Below are 22965 nucleotides of genomic sequence, written 5' to 3' on the forward strand. Positions count from 1 at the left end.
GGACATCGCGACTGACAGAACAAGCTTCTGCCAGAGAACTGACTGGGCCCACATCTTAACACCTTCAGAGTTGGGTGCAAAGACCAACTTCAGTCAGAACAGAGCCAGGTTCCCTCTTAACCCCTCAGGCCTTTCGGGCAGGAGGCCGTGCATGAGATACTGGAGAACCAACCTCCCAGGACATAGCTTCCTACCTACAGCCTGCCCAGCCAGTGCTGCTTTGAGCTGTATATTAGCCTCCTGCGATTCTACCTTTAAAGGGCACGTTCCAGCCCAAAGGACCCCAGAGGAAACACTCAAATGCAGCTGTCTCTGGGGTGGGAAACTAAGGGCAAGTAGCACAGCACAGATTTTTTGGCACGAGGTGGGGGAGGGTCAACTTTGGCCAGAATCCTAGGATTGAATGGGCCCTAGAGAATGAACTGCCTTGACCTTCTCCTTCCCACCCCGCTCCCAGAAGTAAGTGGTAGCCAACGCTTCAGTGGAGGCAGAATGGGAAAAGCTTGTCCAGCTGCTCTCTGGGCCCTAACACTGCCGTCTCCAGGGCTGCCAACCTTTCAGCAGTGCTAAATGCACACGAAAACATGTCCAATTGGTTCCCGAGGCAACTTTGGGCCTGCACCCGCCCCTGCAGAACAAGGGTTCAGAGTCCAAGAGGAGTGCAGCCTTTGGGACACTCTGTGACAAGTTCAGCACGGAAGCCGAAAAGGCTCCGCGAGTCACCCATGTGCAAAGCAGGGGGCTGTTTTCACTTTAATCCCTGGAGAGCCTCGTGCGATGCACACACATAACAACCAAAGTGCTGAACGATGGTGACTGAATCACGTCCTCCTCCCGAGTCCCGCCAGAGGATCCAACGCGAGCCTCTCTTGGCAGGAATTCTCCGGACACTGGGGAAACGGGCCTGCCACCTTCCAGGAGCTGACACCCTCCCGTCTGCATGAGCAGTCCTCAGCCAGAGAGAGAGAGCACTGGGCTATGGACTAGACACGGGACAAGTGTGTTCTCCTTATGGAAATGTATGGATCACCGTAGATCTGGAGGCCTCCACCAAGACCAAGGCCTCTCTGTGCTGGGTGCCGTGAAACCACCAAGAGCCCCTGCCCCAATGTAGGCAGACGAGACAGACAAAGAGAAAGAAGAGGCAGCGAGGGGAAGTGACTTGCCCAGTCCTAGCAGATCAGTGCTATAGGTCACCAACTCCCAGTTCAGAGCCTTCTCACTGTATCCCATAGACCCCACCACACACCTCACCACATGCCCTCCCCTCCCCCATGCTTATTCAGAGTAGCTATTCCCAAAGACTGAAATATGACAACAACTTACACGCAATTTCAGAGCCCCCTAGGGCTTTCCTTTCAACAATAGACGGGTTACTACTCCTTACGATTCGCATCATGGTAGCACCTAGAAGCCCCAGTCAGGGATCAGAGCCCCATTGTGCTGCGTGCTGTCCACACACAATGAGGAGACAGTCCCTGCCCCAAAGGGCTCACAGTCTAAGCAGAGAGGACAGACGACGGTTGGGAGGAAGGGAGTATTTTCCCCATCTGTATAATGGGGATCGGAGGCAGAAAGAAGATAAGTGACTTGACCAAGGTCACACATTGGGCTGTAGCAGAGCTGGAAATTGAACTCCGTGACTCAAATGTACAAATCATTTTTAAAAAGAAACGGACATGAGAGAGCAGCGGCAGAGATTCACAGGGAGGGCTGAGGTGATGGCTCCGTGCAAACAGGCACAAGAGTCACACAGCCTCAAAGGGTTCGCTCGCTCAGCTCTCTTGCTTTTAAGCCACACTTGGCAGCGAAGATATTTTTTCCCCTCTGTCTTGTCTAGTACCTCCTCCACCTCTTCCCCCTCCACCCAGGTCCCATGCATCCGGCCTTCCCTTCCTTCTGCTTCTTTGTCCACTCACAGTTTCAAGTGCTGCCCAGTGGATTCCACCTTTCTAAAGTGCCACCAGGACTCCAATTGTCTGACAAGCTCCAGCATCTCTTCCTCTTCCAACCCAGCCAATTCTCACTTTCACATACACACAGACACACACTATGCACTTCAAGTTCTGCAGTTTGGAGCGGGGGGAATAAATAAAAGAAGCCACACTTAATTACTGAAAGTGCCAACTAGCATAGTGATGGGTACATGTCTGTCTGCGGGGACACTTTAGTGGTATTCAAATGATGAATCAGATTCGAGCGCTCTTGTCCCAGCTCTTTTGATCCTCTCCTCTAATAAAACCTGAATCAAAATGTAGTCTTTTATTTTAAAAAGGGAGATTTTTCGCCCTCCCACACTTTCTTTCATTATTAATTGCCCACCCTTTCCATAGGAATCGTTTTATTTCAAGCACTTGAGAAGAAAAGGAGGAATGGGCTTTGGAAATGAAAGGTGTAGGGTTTGATTAAAAAGAGCTTTGGGGAGGGGGGATTCTTCTGAATTGTACTGCTAAGGCATGGGGAGACGTTCTTATCAAAGGGAGAGACTGGGGGTTGGGAAAGTCTGTCTTCAGATTAAAAGTTAGCAGGTGAGTGGAAGTAAGATTCTGAGAGGCTGGTGTGAACATCAGAGGAGGTTTGTAGTGCTCAAGTAGCCACTTACTATTTTACTATTACTGGTTCAGAGAGAGGAGCTTTCGAAGAGTTCAGTGGCTTCTTTAGAGGAACGTGTCTGTTACCAAAAAAAAAAAAACAACAGCCCCAAACCACATTTTAATTCCAAACATCTTTCTGCGTCTGTTGCAGAACACAGAGGGGAGTCTTTATTGAGGATGTTGGTGCCACCATGGAGAGTCTGCTGACACACCAGCCCACACCCAGCAATGGTGGAAGAGGCTGCTGCTGCCTTCATGTTCTTAACGAAACCCATGGAATTGAGAACAAAGAGAACTGTTAAAATCTCATTTCCTTTTCACTCTTCACCCTCCATCTAGCCTGCAGGCCAGGCAATGGTGGCTGGAGAAGAAAAATCTTCACACACCAGCTCTGCAGCATTGCCATGGCAAACGGTCTGTGGGAGGAAATGGCACGGCAGCTGATCCAGCAGTCCCACCTCACTCCTTCGCAACACGGCCCATCAGCCTGAGCTCTGGGAGCTTGTATGAGAAGAGTCCTGCAGAGCAGGGGGTCCCCATGCACCTCCTCTGCCCTGCACACAGCACATGCTCACTGTGACGTGTTCCTCAGGGGACCTGAAATGGGCTGATCCAAAAGCCCGCAGACATCAGTGGGGAGTTCTTTCCACTGACTTCAACAGGCTTTGGATCAGACCCGGATTCCCAGGGCTATTTCTGAATGAGGAAGGGGTGAAGTGCAGGCAGGACATGGAGAATAGCCGAGATCTGAAGATAGGACACACCAGCTCCAAACAACAATCAGATTCTTCAGGTGACAAATGACAAATCATTCACTTAGTACGTTATAACTTGACAGAAAGGAGCTTGTTCAGGCCCAGAAATACTTGCCTCAGCGTGACATTCGCAGCCCTCCTGGGGAGCAGCCCCATGGACAGGTCTGGTGTGACTGGGAAGGTTTCCAAATGACAAGCACAGGGGGGTGGAAAACAGTACCCAGAATTGGACGGGGTCAGGGGTATGCAGGGCATTAACTGATGGCCAACGCAGGAGAGGAAATGAAGGCAAAGGACGGAAGAGGGGAAGGAAGTTGTCTCATTAAATAGAGCAGGAGAAGATGAAATGGGGAAGAGAATAAGCCAACAAAGCAGTACATGCAGGAGTGAAGCCAAGGATAAAGACTCCACCAAGTCAAGCTATACTTTGTAGGATCTACTTGAGCTGAGATTAAAGAGACAGACCTTCAGCTGATGGAAATAGATGTAGTTCCACTTACTTCATTGAGCCTGTCTGCATTTCCTTCAGCTGAAGACAGAGCTCAGAGATTTCAGTTCTAAGGACAGGTCACAAGAGTGCAAATGCTAGCCATCTAGCCCAGCCCCCTTCCAATGCAGGCCTCTTCCCTGCTAAATCTTCCCTAGGGCCTTATCTAGTCTAATTTTAAATGTCTCGAGCAATGGGGCTTCCGCCACCTCCCTCAGGAGACTACAGAACAGCCTACTGCAGCAGATAAATTATTTGGCTATTACAGTGATGAGCATGGTAGCAATGATTAGATTGGATTCAGTTCTTCAGTGGTTTTCTCCTCAAATGGCGGAGGGAGAAATCCAGGATGGCAGTGTGCAGGCTGCACTGGGGACCTCCATGGGAACTGGTAGGAACCCTTCCCTACACAACCCTCCTAGCGTAGATGGAGTGATACCACGTGAAAGAACATTAGGTTTGTAAAGAGAAGGCCTCAAAGGTCAGGAAGAGCCAAAGATAATGACGTACACGTAAACCTCACCCTGTCTGAGGCAGTGCAAATGAGGTCCCTGCTTTAGTACAGCCCACAGACTGTTTGCAGTAACAACGACAACGTAAATCCAGAGTGCCCTGAAGTCAAAGGGCTTACTCCAAATGGATGTACCATTGTAACATAGCGGAATCTAGCCCTCAGAAGGGCTGGGGTGCTGTGAAGGAGGCATTCATTTAACAATGAGCATAGAAATCTTTTATCACAAAATATATATTTAAGAATAACTGGATTTTTAAAGCGTAATTAATTTGCAAAGAGAAGCTCAATCATTTTATGTTTGTGCCTGGCGAATTACCTGCACCCTGCCTCTATTGTAGACTCCAAGTTATTGGAGTTAAATAACAGCAAGTTATTTAAAATTAAGCACCCTGCCCCGGTGCAGGCTCTGCTCCTCTCTCTTGTGCTACCAGCTCACAGACAGTGAGCCAGCTAGTACCATGAATTAGCACCTTTCATTCTCAAGTCCTGCTTTGCAGGCAGCTGAGAACAGAAGCAGGGAGAGGAAAGTAGAGAGTACAGAGGACATTGCAGAGAGGAGTTGCCCCATGGCTTAGATGCAGGAGTTTTTGCAGGTATGTGGATACGAAGCTATCGGGGCAGCAGCCTGTAGGAGGTACAGGGATCTGAACTGTGCCACTGTGCAGCCATTATGTAAATGTTTGTGCTCTGGCCAGAGGTGAAAGTAAGCCGGTAAGAGCCGGTGCACCTACCAGGACCGGCTTTCTGAGAGGGCAATTTAAAGCCCTGGGGTAGTGGCGGCGGGCTGCAGCGGGGATTTAAAGGGCCCCGGAGCTCCAGCCGCTGCTACTGCCCTGGGGCCCTTTAAATCCCCACCTGAGCCCTGCTGCCCGAGCCCTGGGGTAGCAGCAGTGACGGGCTACGGCAGGGATTTAAAGAGCCCCAGAGCTCCAGCCACCGCTACCCTCCCGGGGCCCTTTAAATCCCCGCCTGAGCCCTGATGCCGAAGCCCTGGGGTAGCGGCGGTGGGGCTCCAGAGGGGATTTAAAGGGCCGGGGCGGTAACGGTGGCTGGAGTCCCGGGGCCCTTTAAATCCCCGATGGAGCCCAGCCACCGCTATCCCAGGGCTCAGGCAGCAGGGCTCAGGCGGGGATTTAAAGGGCTCGGGGCTCTGGCAGCTGCTACCACAGCAGAGCCCCAAGCCCTTTAAAGCTCTGCCAGAGCCCGGGCTAGCAGTGGCAGCCGGGAGCCCCCAGGGCTCCTCATTGATTTAAAAGGGCCTGGGGCTCTGCTGCGGTAGCGGCAGCTGGAGCCCTGGGCCCTTTAAATCGCCCCCGAGCCCCGGGGCTCCCAGCCGCCTCTGCAGCTGGTAGCTCGGGGGTGATTTAAAGGGCCCTGGGCTCCCAGCCGCCACTACCGCAGCTGGAGCCCTGGCCCTTTAAATCAAGATTTAAAGGGCCCAGGGAGTTAAGGCCCTTCCTCTTCCGGTTGAGGCCACACCCCCTGCTCAGAACTCCGGCGTACCAGAAAGTCCTCTAACTTACTTTAACCCCTGGCTCTGGCCAGCTATTAACATCACTTAGCCAATCTGAGCATGTTGTAAGGTGACTGAGAAAAACCACACAAGTTTATGTAACTCAGAACACCCACTCCACCAGCCAATAAGTGTGCAGAGATTTGCATAACTGGGAGGCTGCCAGGCAGTTGTGGGTCAGGAATAGTCCATTGGCACACCAGAGCTCTCTCTAGCTAGGACAATTCCTTCCCTAGCTAAACAGTAACAATCATTAGACAATTAATGATGACCAACACTTCCTAAACACCAGAGTAGACTGGCCACAGGGAATCTAGCACAGCAAGACCACAACTGGTGTGTCAGCCTAAGCCACTGACAAGTAAAGGCTCCAATATTTCATTGCCAAAGAGACTGTGATGCAGCTTGCCCTGAGCATCTCAGCTCTGTCCTCTCTTCTCATTGCCTATCCGTGTTTAGCCGCTATTCATTGTGATGGCTGACGATGTCGTAACAAGATTGCTGCACTCCAGCATCAAAGTAACGGGATCTTTCAATGGTGGGTGCGTCATGCCTAAAAATAACCCGGTCAAGCTTGGGGAATGTATTTTAAACACACACACAACTGCCTGCATGCACACAACACGTGCATGTACAGGGCCCTTCTCTTTGAGCAGATTTGGTGAAACAGGGAATGCATTTTAGAGCAGGAAAATACTATTTCCATAAACTATTAAATTCAAGACAATTTTATTCCATCAATAATGGGCTTTCTTGGACATTATTATTGCTCTAAGGGAAGGTGGGTCTGGCTGGGAAGAGGGCAGGAGGAAACACAAGATAGGGGAACAGAGACACAATATCAACTCCCAGTCCTGCAACTGGATTGGCATAAGCAGGCCCAGCTTCCACATGGGTTACAAGAACTGGGCCTATTGCATTGATCTATTATTCCATATAACACAAAGTAGCCACAGATATATTTTATAGAGGCAACACATTATGCCACACACAGTAGGTGGTGGAGATATCCTTGTAATCAAATGCAGAACTAGTCAATAAGCTCCATTTATTGCCCCTTCACCTGCACTCTGCCCATTAATCTGACACTCCAAATATCTGAGTAGCTCCAAATAGCCACCACTTTTCATTTTAAAAGACCTGCCAGAAATATTGCCCACCACCACCACCCCAGATGACTCTAGCTGGAGGCCCAGGCCTAGCTACACCTTCAGTCTTGCACCACTCCTGGGTTAATGGTTAGAGCCCTGCAGATCCACCGATATCCACTTTATATCATTTTTGCAGAGTGCGGATCGGATGCGGATACAAATTTTATATCCGTGCAGGGCTCTATTAATGGTCTGATCTTTCCAAACCCATTACGGTTAAGAGCTTTGGGGGAGATCCCCAGCTTCCAATGGGGTGCACAGCATTTGCTTCTGGCCCTGGAAGGTCCCGAGGGGAAGGACCTTAAAATCACAGCGGAAGAGCTATTTTGAATCATTTTTAAGGTTTCTAAAATGTATCATTTGTTGTTTTTCTCTCTTTCAACATACTGTAAACTTGGACTGATGGTACCTATGGCAACCTTGCTTTTCAGACAGAGGGATAAGAAAAAAAATACCAGTAACCTTTTTATTTATAACTACAGAACGCAAAGGAAAAAAATACTAGCAATATTGTAGCATGTACTATACAAATACCAGCACGTGTTCTGTGCATGCCACATATTTCACTTCAGAAATACAGGCTAATAAAACCATTAGACCAGTCCATCAGGTATTCACTCATCCTCCCTCCCTCCATCTCGTCATCATCAATTCTAGTCAAATGCTTCTCCTTCACCCCATCAAGAGGAAGACCAGATACTTGGAGGTATGCGTGACAGAAGTGGCACTATCTTTGGAAGATCTTACTAGTTAATGTATCATCGTAGCCCATGGATTGTATGCAAGTCCAGGGGGGAGCATGACCACAGCCCGCCAGGAATTAACAACAGTAGGAGACGATTAGGCAAATTCACTCAGGCTGTAATGCCTTCAGAGAGGTACCACCACTTGGTGAGGTTCACAAAGTGGATCCTTCACAAACAAATAGACAAATGAAAAGACAAAGAAGGGACTTTTGGATAAAAAGCCTCAGTTTAAACTGACTCGGGGCCTTGGTTCCGATCCAACAAATGGACAGGACCCTCGGGCCCCCAATCCTCCCTGAGAAGGGTTGCCAGGACTTTGCCCTACTGAGGCCCAATAAGACTGATGGGTGACTCTGCTAAGCTTTTAGCATGTGCCTAGGAACTTTGATTGTTCTTTAGGTTTTCATTGTAATGCTTTCACCTTATATCAGGGCTCGTAACATGGCCTGTTTCATCTAGTGGTTGGAGCCAGGAGTAGAGTCAGAGTCATGGTCACATCTTGGTTGCTTATTTAATTAAAATGGTCTCTCTAATTAAGGAAGTTCCTAGGAAATCTTTGCTTTCCCACCAATCTATCAACAAGGCTACCCCCTGTTTTTTCTGACCTTATTGAAAAAACACATTTCTGTGAGGTTTCGTACAATCTTTTTCTCAAAACCCTAAGAAAACTACTCTATAACTTTTAAATACAAAACCTAAAGAGTGGTGCTAACCATCTGTGTCCCTTTAAATATACCCAAATATCCCAACTAATGAGTCTGCATTTAGCCACATCCCCAAAGTGTGTGTGTTATATTCTCATCTGGATGCTTAGGGAGTCAGTCATGTGCATGAAACCAACCCATCTTAATGAAGAGGTATTAGTCATTATGTAAGTGACAAATGGAAGCCATCTATCTCTCCATTCAACTCATCTGGAGAGGGAATGGATTTTTGGGCCGGGGGGGCGGACGGGGGCAATCTTCATTATTTCAGAGCTGGTGTATTTGTCTGATAATTGCACTGGTGAGCCAGGCTTGATGAATTGCCTGTGCAATTATTACAGTAGGTTTCCCTTGTTTAGATGCTGAATATTAATATAGTTTTTTAAGAGAGACGATTTCTAGTGTGCGGCAATTTCAGCTGAATTATCCGCCCTGCCCCCCAGCTAAACAATATAGGGCGTTAAGCAAGAGCAAACTCCTGTCATGGTGATTTACTGGTGTGGGCACAGAAAGAGAGTGGGAAGAAATGCAGCCTTCGCTCCATTAATAAACCCGCAGAGTGACTGGGACGGCAGGGGCCTTTTCCAACACCATGAGCGCAAAAAGCCCCTCACAGGAGAAAGAGAAAAATGTACAGGACGCTCTGACTCCTCCAAGTTCGGGGCTGACAGGCATCCTCTCGCCTCCCACCACAGCTGCAGAGACACCTATCACAAGGAGCGGCCTTTGAGGGCTCATCTGCCAGCAAGCCACTGACACGTCTTGAGGAAATGGCTATGTGGGGACATGGGTGACCTTTTATCCCCGACACAGAGCTTTGAAGCCTTAGAGCTCTGCATAAAGAGGATGCAAAATAGATGCGCTCTCTTTCTCATTCGTCATTTATTAAGCAGCGTGGCTTCCCAGAACGACTTGGGTGACAGCTGCCCTGTCTCTGGGCTAAGTTGTCCATCTTTCGCGCACTCACTTTCTCAGATTTAATTAGAGGAGGAGAAGCCCTTTATGAACCATTCCATTAAAAAAACTAATTGGAGAAACAGAAGAGACTGTGCCTGCCCTCGGTGAAGTACCTGCACTTACAACAAAAAGGCCGGGAGGCAGCAGGGTTCCATAGAAAAGCTTTTTCCTTTTTAAATGAAGGGTGTTTTGGGTCTGTCTCTGAGCCGACCCACGTCAATGATGTCAGTGGGGGCTTTGCCATTGACTTCATAGAGTGCAGGATCAAGTCCCATGATAAAACGACACATAAGGGGATAGGCCAAAATCTAAGCATAGCGTACTGTCATTTACATGGCAGGGAATCTTCAACAGGTCATCATCCGTCTGCCAGTCTACTCATAACTCTACTTAATTCAACCCCGCTCAAGCATTAGCGAGTCTGTTCAAAGGGCCGAGAAGCCACAGAAGGGCTGACTTTCCGAACCCAGCCTCCAAAACGGTACCTCCACACGTTGCCCCTGCACATCCAGGCATTTCTCTGAGTGCAGAAGTGTTCAGACTTCCAACTCCCCAAGGCAGATGTTGGGCGCACAGAACTTGTGAGCACAGGCTCAGGGCCTGCCTGACCACTTGACTCCGTTATCTATATAGTTTTAACCTCACCATTTTTTCATGATCGTTCCAATTTCCCCATAAGAGGCTTATTTTTCTTCTTCTTCTTCTTACTGAGTTTATCCTCTTCCACTCTGTAAATATGGATTTAAGCTAACGCTTTTTGGCTTAAGATTTGACCTCGGTATCTCTTTGCCGTTCTCCCATCTCTTTTATTCACATCCCACTTCAAGTTCCAATTTTCTTCTCATCGCCTTCACTACCTCCAAATGCACACACACACACACACACCCCTTAAAGAGCCAGGATTGACTGACAAATATACGACAACAGATCATTTTCCCCCTTAGATAATAAGCTCCGCTCACAATTCACAAGTCACACACCATTAATTCTGAAATCCACAGCACCTCTACTGGGATCTCATGTAATATTAAATATTAAATGAATCCTGTTTCGAATCCAAAATCAGTGTTTTATCTGCCACTACAATATTGCTTCCAAGTCTAAGGTTTCATAGCCATGATGGAGAAGAATCTGTTACACGCATGTTAACCCAATAAGCAGGTTTTTAATAACCTGTGCACACTATATTTCATGTACTAACATGCTTTAGCTTGTAAGCTATTCAGGGCAGGAACTGCATTCTGAAACTGTTCTTTACAAGCGTATTGTCAGCATTTAACACTCCACCATAGAGCGCAGTAGGTGTATACAGCTAAACCCCCAAAATTAAAAACTTGGCCTAAATCACAGCCCATGTCAACTGCACAGTCAAGCATAAAGGTCAAGTGCCCTGTCCCCAGCCCAGTCCACTAAGCCACAACTGCCCTCTGGTTGACTCCAGGCAAGGTTATCAAATCCAACTCCATGGACTTCCACAGAGCCTCCTATGACCATTTGTGGTGCATAACCTTGATTTGCTTAAACAGGTCCTTGGCGGGTATGAGACCCTCTCCATCCCTCCACCCTAATCTAACTGCCTGGGAGATTGAGTAGCTGCTGAATATTGAAAATCATTCTTGTAGAGCTTCATTATGCTTTACATGTGATACATGCAATAATGACCTGTTTTCTCTTCCCCTGCCCTTCCCCCCACACCATTTCCCATGGGAAATTAGATGGCTCTAAGTCAGGACTCAAAGAGAGATGGATGGAAGGGGTTAACAGCGTCCCTCATTCCAACTTTGTTAATATAAATCTTGGCTTCTAAAGATTGATTCTACTATTGTACCTGTGACGAAAACACACACTGGTTTAAAGAGGCAGTAATCCATTTATAAATTAGGACCTTAAGTACAGCTTTTTTGTTTAAGACTCAAGGCATATGTAAAATATATACCAGAAAATACACCATAGGGTATATTTTAATTCATTCCAGTGGGTTCAGGAAATCCAGCATAACACAGACCTGAGGTTTATTTTCACATCTCGCAAAAATACATTTTAAGATATAGAACATATTTTAACCTAAGAGTGAACAAATCGACCCTCTGCATACTTGTCAGTTGGAAAGTAGCACCCAGAAAATACAAGTGTCCAAATGACTCTGCTGTGATGGTCAAATGTTCTTGACCACTAGATTGGATGGGGCCATCCTTAGATGCAGTGGAGATGGGCAGAGGGAGTTGTTCTATTAACCTTCCTAGTCTCCACGTGGCCATCTGGTCCCTTTCACCATATTTCACTGCCAGAGACCGTAACACCCATGTATGTCACAGGCACAGCTTAGTCAGGGGACCCAGTACAGCAGGGTTCCAGTTAGCACTGACGCGGCTTCAGCCGCGTTCTATAGCCAGACTAGAGGCTTGGACATATCCAAGTGTAGCAACCAGGCCCCCGGACTTGATTGCACGTGGAGCGTCGATAGGCCCTACGCTGGCTATCGAAACACACCGATGCCTCGTCGTAGCCTGGCAGAGTTCTAGCGTGATCCAACCACATCCACGATGGGGAGCAAAGCCATGTTAGATCTGGGGACGGGAGAGTTTGATGGAGTCTAAGCATTTGTGTACAGCTCCAGCCATTTGTTCAGTTCACAAAGCTACTATCCGCTTGGCAGCATTAGGTTCCTGTAATTTTAACTTTAAACAAATATTTTGAAAAGTGAGAGCCTGTGATCTGTATCACGGACTGAAGAGCCCATCCTCCCTCTCCCCCACTAAAATTAGGCTAGTCCTCCTGGGCATCCTTGCAGGTGTGTAAATCACGAAGGGGAAGTCTGGTGGCTAAAGCAACTACGTTCGTTTCAATTCCCAGCTCTGCCACAGGGTCCCTGTGAAACTTTGGGCACATCGCTTCATCTTCCTATGCCACCGCTCTGCCATCTGTACTGTGGGGGTAATACTTCCCTTCCTTCATTGCGTGTCTGTTTAGACTTGTATGTTGTTCAGAGCAGGGTCAGTCTTGCTACGTACATGTACAGCACCTAGCACCATGGGGGCCCGTTTTCAGTTAGCTGCTACCAGAATACAGCAGACCAGCTGCTACCTCTGCTCCCCCTAAGGGAGATATAAACACAGGAGCTTTTTCAGTTGGAATCAGACTTTCAAGCCACCAAAGTCTGCGTAACTTCAACACTAGACTGACCAAATCCCATTGCCTCTCCACAGCCCCATTTGGCTACAGCCGTGTTTAAACCAAGCTTAGGGCAGGGCAGACATAGCCTTAGCTCTCCCAGCCTTTTGAATATGCAATATCTCTGGTCGCTTTGCTTTGCCCTACGTACAAGCAGTTGCTGGGCAGCCAGTGGATTCCAGCACCCTTTCATCCAAACACAGACAGCAGCCAAAGATGAGAGTTTGTTCAGAGCTTCGCAATTCCTACTGGACTTGAGCCTGTGTCCCCCAGTCTCTCTCTCTCTCTCAGGCACTGAAGGCAGCCCTTGGATGTCTGGTGCCTGCTCTGCTCTCTGGGCTGAGCAAACAGCCGGGAAAAGCAAATCAGATCCAAACACCCCCGCCCCTCCCAAACAATGCAGTGCCTGAGACCAAACTATTAGAAATGCAAAACTGCACTGGACGGTGTGACCCTTCCACCCTTTGCATATTCAGCATGTGCCAATCAAGAGGCACGGGAGCCCCAGCGAAACCCGACGCTGTGGCCTGCAGAATAATATTGCTTTGTACCGGACATCAGTGGAGGGGAAACATCATTGTCATCCACCAAGGTCTGAGCCTCGGGAAAGAAAAAAATAACCGCAAAGAGGAAAGGATAAAGTCACCTTCCAGCACTCGTGGAGTAACTCTCGGCTGGCAGGTATGTCCTCCAGAGCCCAGGACTCTGCTTCTCATATCACAGTGCAGATTACAAAGGGGAGACCACCACAGAGCTACAGAGTCCCTCTTGCCACAGGAAGTCTTACAGGGAAAGTGTTCAAGCTACTCTGTGCTTTCATGTTCCCTGGCTAGGAGGGATTCTAGGATGAGGGGCTTGCAGTCATGCAGCCTCAGGCTGTGATCTGCCCACATCTCCTAAGAAGCCAAGTCAGGTCTGGTCAGTGCTGAGATGGGAGACTGCCCAGGAGCATCCAGAGTACCTTGGTGATTCAGTAAGTGACGCTATTCCACCTGAGTCAATACTGGTAGGAGCACACATTAAAATTAAAAACAACACAGAGAGGGGAATTATCCAGATCAGTGGTTTTTCCATCAAGCTGGGGGTGCACAGGCCATGTCTAAGATTTCCAAAGGGTTCTGCACCTCCATTTGAAACTTTTAGAGGTTGACAAATGAAAAAAGGTTAGAAACCACAGCGCTAAACTGCTCTAGGTCTCAAACAGGGAGTGGATCAGCTTCAGCTCCTGGCGTGGATGAAGGTTCCCAGGGGTCCTTACATCATTCGCACTATCCCTATTTCAACTGCTCCCTCTCCCCTACCAGGGTTCGCACCTTTTGGACAGTCCCATTAGACCTGATCATGATACTACTGCGGATGACTTGTAACTGAGACCAGCAAATCTAGGCAGTGGTTTTAGAACCCTTTTCAAGCAAAGATAAAAAACCCTAGAGGACAAAGACTTATCAAGATTTTGCACTTATCTAAAGTGTCAGAGCGCTCTATGAGGATGGATCAAGTGCCACTAGCCCCATTGTACGAAGGCAGAAATGGAGGGCACAGAAATTAAGCTTGTAAACCAAAAAACTTCATTCAGAAAGTGTTAGTTGCTAAGCTGGTAGGTGTGTTTGAACAGCTAACGCCCCACAACGGCATCGTGCTCTTTACACAAAGCCTACAGATAGTCAACAGGCAAACGGCGGGCTAAATCCAGATCTCCAAATGCTTTTGAATGGACACCCCCCCCCACCCCCACCCCAAAAATGTATTTACTTATTTTTTTATTAGGATTTTCTGTGGAGTCTGGACCATGACTATACCTTGACCAAGAAATTTGGACCTTGACAAAAAAATATTGACTACCCCTGGTCTGTACCTTTTCAAAACCCAAATGTTATGTTGTCTGGAAACAACTAAGGGATCCAGCTCATTCTTTGCTCTTTTATAAATCTCCATTACTCTCTGTCCCCTCCCACCTGATTTACACCACATTTAACTGTGCTCCCAGGAGTTGCAAAGAGTAGAACAAGTTACTAGGTAATTTCTGGGACTAGATCCTTTGCCTAGGGAACAGGATTTTATGATGAAGTAGTAATTGGTTGGGTGGGAGAACAGAAGCCCCTTCCAACAGGGAGAAGGAGGGCTGTAACGTCAATCAGGGGACAGAGCTGGGACACATGGGCCCTAGTGGGGATTTTTAAGTCAAGCAGTGCAAAACCAGGCAGCTGTTAAAGACTGGGTAGAGCCTTCTTGCTCACACAACTGGAAGGCACCAAGCAGGGGAAGAGGGCCATTGAAAACTTGGAGCTATTCTAATCATCCTCGAGTTGTCTGTAGAGAACAGGGAAATGTCAAGTCTTATCCCCCCTCCTGCAAAGATGGGCTAGGGAGTAGCTGCCGTAGCAACACAGAAGACCTAAGGTCCGTCTAGCCCATTATCTTGTCTCGAACACTGGCCAGCTCCAGCTTCTTCAGAATAAGCTGTAAGAACCCCACAGTAGGCAGCTGTGGGATAATCTGTCCCCTCCACCCCACCCCCCGCAGAGGTCCCATCCGAATTCCTACTAGTTAGAGATTGGCTGAAACCCTGAAGCCTAAGGCCTGATATCTCATCCAACCCTGCATCAGAGCAAAGCCAAGCTAGTTTAGATGGCTAGGATGCAACTGGTGGGTTCTGTGGATTCTCTGGACTTCGGGGCATGAACATACCTGAGAACCGCAGCTGATGCTAACCCTCCCTGAGGAGCTGGTTTCAAGGCTCATGCCCCTGACAGAAGCAGGGTCATTAACTCCAGCAAGGACCCCTCAGCACACAGTCTGTTCAGTTAAATCCCCAATTCCCCAAGCCTTTTCTCTGGGTAGTTAGTTTGCTAAGCACTGGTGAATGTCACATCACTCATGACAGAGAAACAGGGGGAAAGGTGAGCGTGGGGAAACAAACTGCAAAAGGAAACACGATTACCGCACTGGATTCCTCCTCCTTTAAAACAAAGGCCCCAGAAGGCAGTTCCCTCCCTGGGCCCACCAGTCCATGTAGCATGACGCGACAGCTTTCCCAGAGCTGGGTGCCGTCGGATGCTTTCATCAATCCACTTTTTCTTTATTAGATCAACGCTGCTCTTGCAGAATTCATTTAATTTCTCCTCCTCCCCTTAAGGTATCAGCACAGGGAGGGTTCGTTTGAGTTCTTAGTTCTTCCCTTCCTTTCCAACGGGTAATGTTTCATCACAGGTATTTCGCAGTTTCCAGTCCTGAACTGAAAAGCTTATGTCAATTCCAGATAACGGTGCTGGCCAGTGGTTTGAAGAGGGGAGTAGGTGTCGGTCCACCTGAGTGCGGTTTACACTGTGGGCCTGGACGTTGGCCTAGTGGTTAGAAGAGGTGTCTGTTCTGGGTTCTGTGTCTGGCTCTGTCACTGGCTTGCCAGGTGACCTCAGGCAAGTCCCACTGTGTCTGTGCCTCAATTCAGTCTCCTACAGAAGAGGTGGGTTACGATATGAACCTCTTAGGGTGCATGAGAAGGATCAGTTAGCCACTGCTTGTAAAGCGCTTTGAGACCCTCTGCCAAGAGCTGCTAATAAGGGCAAAGAATGATTAGCAACGCCAACCCTGAAAAAAAGTCAAGTGTTAGGTACAGCTCAGCACTCCCACGAGAAGCGGCTGCACGTACTGGTTATACCCAGTAAGGTCAGACTCACGTTGGCTGGTCCTGTGCATTCTCCTAACCCTCCCATCCCCTTTAAGGAAGCGGGCGCGTGCAGCAGTGACCAAACAAACAGGAGGGGGCGGAAAACAGTGCTCTCTCGACAGAGGGCTTAATGCCCCACGCTCCACATCAGCAGTGGGAGAAACCTGGAGACGGGGAAACCCAGATGCTGCAGGAGGTGGTACTGGTAATTCAGTGATGGTGAAAGGATCTTTCCTCCAAGTCCCAGAAGCTAGTTCCCTGCATGATGCTAAAGGGCGCTGTGCTGCTTCAAATGCCAGAAGGGACAAAGATAACATGGTCTTGAGCCTTTCCAATAATTTGTGATCCCCTGGAGCATTTAATAGCATCGCTGTCTGGTCTCAGTTCCAACATGGCAATTCCATCCTGCATGCCAATGTACCTCCTGGACTTTCACAGACATATGGTATTCTGCACCTCCTAGACTACGCTGTTTTGTAACATTCCTGGGAGGTGTACAACAGCAACCATGTTCCACTCTAGAGGTGGCTGCACTTCAGTGATGGTCAAGGGATCCCTATAGTCCATTTATTAGTTTGTAAGGAGCTATGTCAATGCAAGTTACTACATAAGTCTCCACCATATGGCTTATCCAATGATTTAGCCTCTGCTGGGGTTAGGCCTACTTTGTCCTGCCCAGCCCTACTCTCCAGAGGATCTGGCCAGGCCTGCGTTGCAGTGGCCAAGCCAGTCACCTCCACGGTGCGGTGCAGTGTCTCTTCCAAAGCCCGCCAGCTGCAGGGGGCAGAGGTTCTGAACTAATGAACCCTTGAATGAGGAATCTCCGAAACCCCTGCAACTCCTGAACCAGGACTCAGCCAGGGAGACGAGCACTGATACTTCACTAAGCAAAGCTATTTGCATCTGCATTAGGTCACACTTAGCAAAGCACCAGAGGGGAGAAAGTGGGGTCACAGTCAGGGGAGCAGAGAATCAGTGCTCAGCCTAAGTGTTTGGGTTTGAAAGGGTAAACTCACCACCAAGGAGGAAGCCAGAAAGCATTGTCTCTGTACAAACACTGGTAAAGTGTATCACATGCCCCCCTAGCATCCGCTCCACTAGGGGATAATAGCTTATTACTGCTACCAGCTAGTGGAGTCACTCCTGATGCTGATGGGGTAAAGGGCTGCACTGAGGTGCTGAAGGCCCAGGTACAGGGTCAGGCGCTCCTGAATGAGAGACAGCCCTCTGCCCACTCTGTTCAGCATGCAGGGAAGGCAGTATGTCCACTAGTGGCACCCTGCTTGCCAGCTGCTAAAGGACACACAGGGCCCCTGCCAGACAGTGGCTGTTGCCCACAAAGCGGTGACTGTGAAGAGACACTGAGGAGCATAGCAGCTCAGTGCAAACATAGGAATCAGACAGTGCCGTCCTCTAGAGTGAGAACACCACACAGGCATGAGCAGCATGTTGAGGGACAGAGTTAAACAGAGCGGGGGGGAAAGGATCATCAGACAGCAAGCAAACCTCCATTCCACTGCAGAGGGGTGGGAACCGCAACAGCTGCGCCAGTTAAAAGCAGATTGGGCAATGCCTGGGGAGGGCTGCCCAGAAGAACAAAGGTGCCCCCAATTAAGTGTGTCTTTTCCATCTCCTGTTACCAGGGGTCTGTGTGCTCTCCTGGGACATGGAGTTGGAGAAACCCGGAGCTTTGCAGTGCTCTCTCCTGGAATGGTCAGTGGGAAACAGACAGTTGCCTGAAGCAAAGAAAGAAAAAGCAAGAGTTGGCAGCAAGCTTGATTGGCAGCAGGTGGCTCCCACCTGGCCAGGACTCCCTGCATACCCAATTACTGATCTGTAAACTGGCTTTGCTCCTCGGGGATATCAGATCTACCTTCCCTCTCAGGGCACACTGCAGCCTTAACGTTCCCCCAGCCCCTCCTCACCCAGGAATCTAGAACCTGCGTGCCAACACACAGCACTGCTCAGCCAGCAGGCCTGGCCCCAGAAACCATTGGAACAGCTACAGGATGGTGGTTTGCTTTTCCTCCAGCAACTGCATCTGCTTTCCTCTCCTCACAACTATTCTGCCCCCAGAACGAGGACCAGTGACACTGGATGGCCCGGCACAACACCCTGGAGCAGTAAGGCGAAGGTCTGCATGACAAGGTGGGGACCTAGCGGTTTCCCATGGCTCTGCTGACACGCAGCACTGGAGGCTGCTGGGCGTATGAGTAAAATGAAAATATGCAAAAAGACTCTGGGCCAGATTAATCCCTGGTGTAATTCCACTGACTTCGATATACCAGGGATGAAATGGGGACCATTGCGCCCCGGGATTTACCATTAAAACTAGGCACTAGGCGGACTGAATCATTGACTTTTCATTTCTGTGGCTAAACTGAAAATATCCGAGGGGCGGGTGGGGAAAAAAACAGTTGGTTTCAAACCAAAACTGATTTTTCCCAGTTTCTCGCACCCAAACAAAAAAATCTCTTTTGTTCGGGTCAAACGAAAGGTTTTGAAAAGGTCAGTTCGAAACGGCTCCCTTTGAAAACATCCAAAACAAACTCTTTGACCGTTTGGGGGCGGAGGGAAGCTCCATCTTTTTAGTTAAAACAATTTGCTGGATTCCACTCAATTTTGGGAGCCGTCTGGGTGCCCTGAAAACGCAAAAAACAGCTCAGCATTTCCAACGCCACTACTCACCTGCAGGATTGACACCGCCTCCTAAGACTGGCTCCCTCCCACCCAGCGGGTGCCGGCTTTCGGGGTGGAGGGGAGCACTTATTGTAAAGAATGACATTTCTAGCACCAATACAATCCTGGGGAGGCTGTCAATGTGCCTAATTACTGCCCTCTCTGTGGTGGCTGAGTGTGGAAAAACACAGCTGGGATTTGATACTGTCCCCCCACCCCCTGAAATGCAGCTACAGTAATACAAGTTACCATTTGGAGCACTACGTGTTCCTAAAGTGCTAGTCACCAGTTAGCTAATTCACCATCACCTGGAAGGTCAGCAAGGATCATCATCTCCAGTTTTGCAGATAGAAAGCGTGAGGCCCAGAGATTAAGTAAATTGCCCAGCAGAGAGAATTTCACTGTCAGAGCCAGGAACAGAATCCAGCAATGCTAGTTCTCACTGCTGTGTTCAGACCACTAGAAAGCACCTCTCCTTGTACACTGTCTCCTGACCCTGCAGCATTTCCCCTCCTCCCCGCCAACATCTGTCCCTAAATAACCAGAGCACAAGTAACAGCAGCAGGGTTCTGCCTTCTTGCAGTCACGTGCTGGGATGTTCAGAGGGGACCTACACTGGATCCTAGGAAGCAAAGGATACTGAGAATTTTCAACATGCAAATGCCACTGCAGCAGAATACTTGATGCTCCTTATGTCTGCTCCCCATGTGCGAAACCGATCAGGAGCCGCAGAAAGCCAGCATCCAGGGAGCACAGGGACTGGAACATATGGACAGCGTCCTTGCTATTTTCTGGGCTCAGTGCTCTCACTGAGGGTGAACGGTATTTGTTTGCAGAAGGCTTTAAAAGCAGAAGGTATTTAAGCAAAGAGAATGCTGGGAGCCTTTTACATTTCAAGTCCGGCAGTGGGCTCCAAGGGGAAGAATCAATACACTTGGACAAATATCGGGAAGAATTAGCCAAAATGCCAAAGGGAAGGAGGGCAGAGACACCAGAGAGGCTTGGATTTAGGGAGTTAACCATGGTAAAGAGACTTGTGCTGGAGGGAAATGTCAGGCATGAGTTCACCTTTCACAGTTGCTTTCACTACTTTGGCCGGATGGCTGATCTCACTTGTACCCAGGCAAATCTGCGGGGGCTCCCCTTGAGTGCACGGGTGTCGGGGGTTCACCAGTACACACCAGTGTCGTTACATCCTCATAGTTACATCACGCCGGTGCACAGCAAGGTTCTAGCAATGCAGCTTTACCTAGTAAATGGGGGGGCAGGGCGGTTCGCAGCAGTGCAGTTCCATTCGGTAATTAACCAGTTAAGCAACGCTGGGGTAAACCCCACTTCCACACATTGGCTCTGCACTCCACAGGTAGCAGGTAGCAGACCACAGCTACCTCACAGGTGCAGATTTGCTTCTTAGAAAAACCTCTGGTGGGAATTTAGCGTTGGGGTGAACAACCCCCCTCCCATCTCCTCCTTCTACAGGGACGTCACAAGGCCAGACTTGCAACACCCCCAGCTGCTGTCACACACACAAATTCAGACTCGGCCATAGGCTGCGGTCGAGGGAGCAGGGGAGAAGAGCCCTTATCCAAGCACAAGAACATCCAACATCGTTAAGAGGGAGGCAGTGGTTTCATCACCCTGGTGGGGTTCCCTCTTCCCCCCCACACGTCAGAGCGAACCCCAAGAATATTCTACAGGCCAATTGCAGAGAGAGCTCAAGAGGAGCCATGTACAGCAGTGCAGAGCCCTAAGAGTGCATCTACACTGCAATTAAAACCTGCAGCTGCCCCGTGCCGGCTGGCTCGGGCGAAGGGGCTGTTTAGCTGCACTGTAGACGGTTGGGCTGTGGCTGGAGCGCAGGCTCTGGGACCCTGCGACGTGGGAGGGTCCCAGAGCCCGGCCACGTACACCACAATTAAACAGCCCTGAGCTCCACAAGCCCGAGGCAGCCAGCACAGGCCAGCCGGGGGTGCCTAACTGCAGAGTAGACATCTCTTAAGGGAGCTGCAACTTCGCCACGCTCCAGCTCATCCGCCCAAAGAAGCTTCGTTGTCCCAGGGCGCCCTCTGCTGCCACCCAGAGACCCCGCGTAGCGCACCTGCCCTCTGTCAGAGAGACTCCAAAGAGGGATGTTAGGAAGGAAGCAATAGATACAGTGAGGCAGATCGCACCTTCCGTCCCCACGTGGCGGTCTCCCCAGCCCCCCCAGATGAAAGCATGGGGGGGAGAATGTGCAGCCAAAACAACATCATCTCGTCCCATGCTTGGGGCCGGGGACTCTGAGTCTGCACATCCCAGCAGGACGACGGCCAGGGGCCAACTTTTGGCAGGGACTGGAGGGTTACAGGCCACCCCGCTCTGGAGAATGCAGGAGCAGGTTGTATTGACTTTTCCCTGCCCGTCCCCAGACTCCCGTAGGACTACTCTTAAAAGGCTGCCCCAGAGACAGCCACTGGTTCACGCTCCATGCCAGGGGCCAGAAGGGACTCCAGAGTCAGCAGGGAGTCCCTGAGACCAACAGCGTTTGTGGGTTAGAACTCCGGCTCCTCCCGCAGGAGAGGGAAATGGAGCGAAGACCTTCCCAGACCACGAGCAGGAAAGCGTTGCAGGAACCATCTATACAAGTAAACCCATCAGCTTGTCGGCAGGGGACAAGCCAGCTGAGAGGATGCATGGCACATGAGGGCGGAAAGCCCTCCCAATGGGGACAGCGACCTGGTAGAGGAAGGAAGCTGGATGAGCACTACCCAATCAGCTACTTTCTGGGATCTTGTTAGCATTGCCGCAAGAGGGAGAGATGTTTCTTCTTTGAGACAAGTGTTTCCATCGCATTCCCCCTGCTCCCAGTGCACATTCCTGGTCGCAGCTGCCCTCCACCATTTACACGATAGGGAACTCCTCCTTGCCCAGGGACCACAGATTTAAGGAAGGCAGCAAAAACTCCAACTGCCAGATTGCTAGGATGGGGGCTCCTGTCGCCGCTTCAAAAGGCGTGCTACCTATTGCTCGGTGTCACCCCTACCGATGCAGCCTGTGCCAATTCGCCTTCCGCTTCCATTGCCTTATATGGCAGGCACACGTTTTCGGGCAGGGCTCACCGGGGCACGGGTAGCACCAGCCCGGTGCAGCCTTTTACTGGGTGTCAGCAAGGGTGAGGACCTGGCAGAATAATTGCTAGCGGCATCCGTACGCCGGCTCTCTTGGCAAAGCAGAGTCATGGCTCTGCCTGGGTAGGGCCCTGGACTGGGAGTCAGGAGACCGGGGTGCTAGTCACGGCTTTGCCACTGGCCTGCTGCTGCTCGGTAGCCCTGGGCAGTAATTTACACGTAGTATGGAGCAGTGCCCACTGACTTCGGCCACTTCCACTTTGGGGTTGCCCAACATCACACACAGGCCCTCCATTTTAAAGGTGCTCACAGCACAGCTCCAGCTGAAGTCGACGGGCGCGGCAGGTGCTCAGCACCTCAAAGATCAGACTGAAGCCGAGCCGCACCCAAATCAGTGGCCACTTGCAAAGTGCTTGGCTGGCTGCCTACGTGGAAACTGGGTACAGTGAAACCTACCCGCGCTGTACAGAGGTTTGAGCACCAGATGTAAAACGTGCTAAGGAGACCCCATGCCTGCAGGAGTTATTCCCTGGGGGATGGGGGTTGCAATGCCGCTGTGAATCCCCCCAGACAGCCTGAGCTGGGAAAGATTTTTGGTGGGTGCAAATGAAATACTGGAAATCAGAGAGAAAGAAGCTGACCAAACATGAGTGAGAGATGAGGCAGGGAGCCACAGTACTGTCCTACCTATCACAGCCCGGCCGGACTGGCCTCCTTTCCTGATGTAACTGGCCAGCTGCCCCCTTCAAACACCAGGAGTCCTTGGAGCATGGCTCCAGGCACCAGAGGGTGTCTCTGCAGAATTAACCTCTTGGGCTAATTTGAGCAGGAAGTACATTCTACTATTAGCAGCTATAGATGCTGTTCACAGGAGGGCAGGGAAACTGAGGCACCAAGGAGATTCCATACAAGAACAGATT

General features: G+C 49.7%; 1 protein-coding gene across 1 annotated transcript in view; it reads right to left on the bottom strand.

Moving 5' to 3' along the window:
- Nucleotides 1-22965, bottom strand: part of KSR2 (kinase suppressor of ras 2) — a gene marked incomplete at both ends in the record, with an annotated part of 270212 nt that overhangs the window by 205465 nt on the left and 41782 nt on the right. The gene's annotated exons all lie outside the window — the stretch shown is intronic.

This window comes from Lepidochelys olivacea (genome assembly GCF_965140295.1).
Source record: "Lepidochelys olivacea isolate rLepOli2 genome assembly, chromosome: 15".
Classification (NCBI taxonomy): Eukaryota; Metazoa; Chordata; order Testudines; family Cheloniidae; genus Lepidochelys; species Lepidochelys olivacea.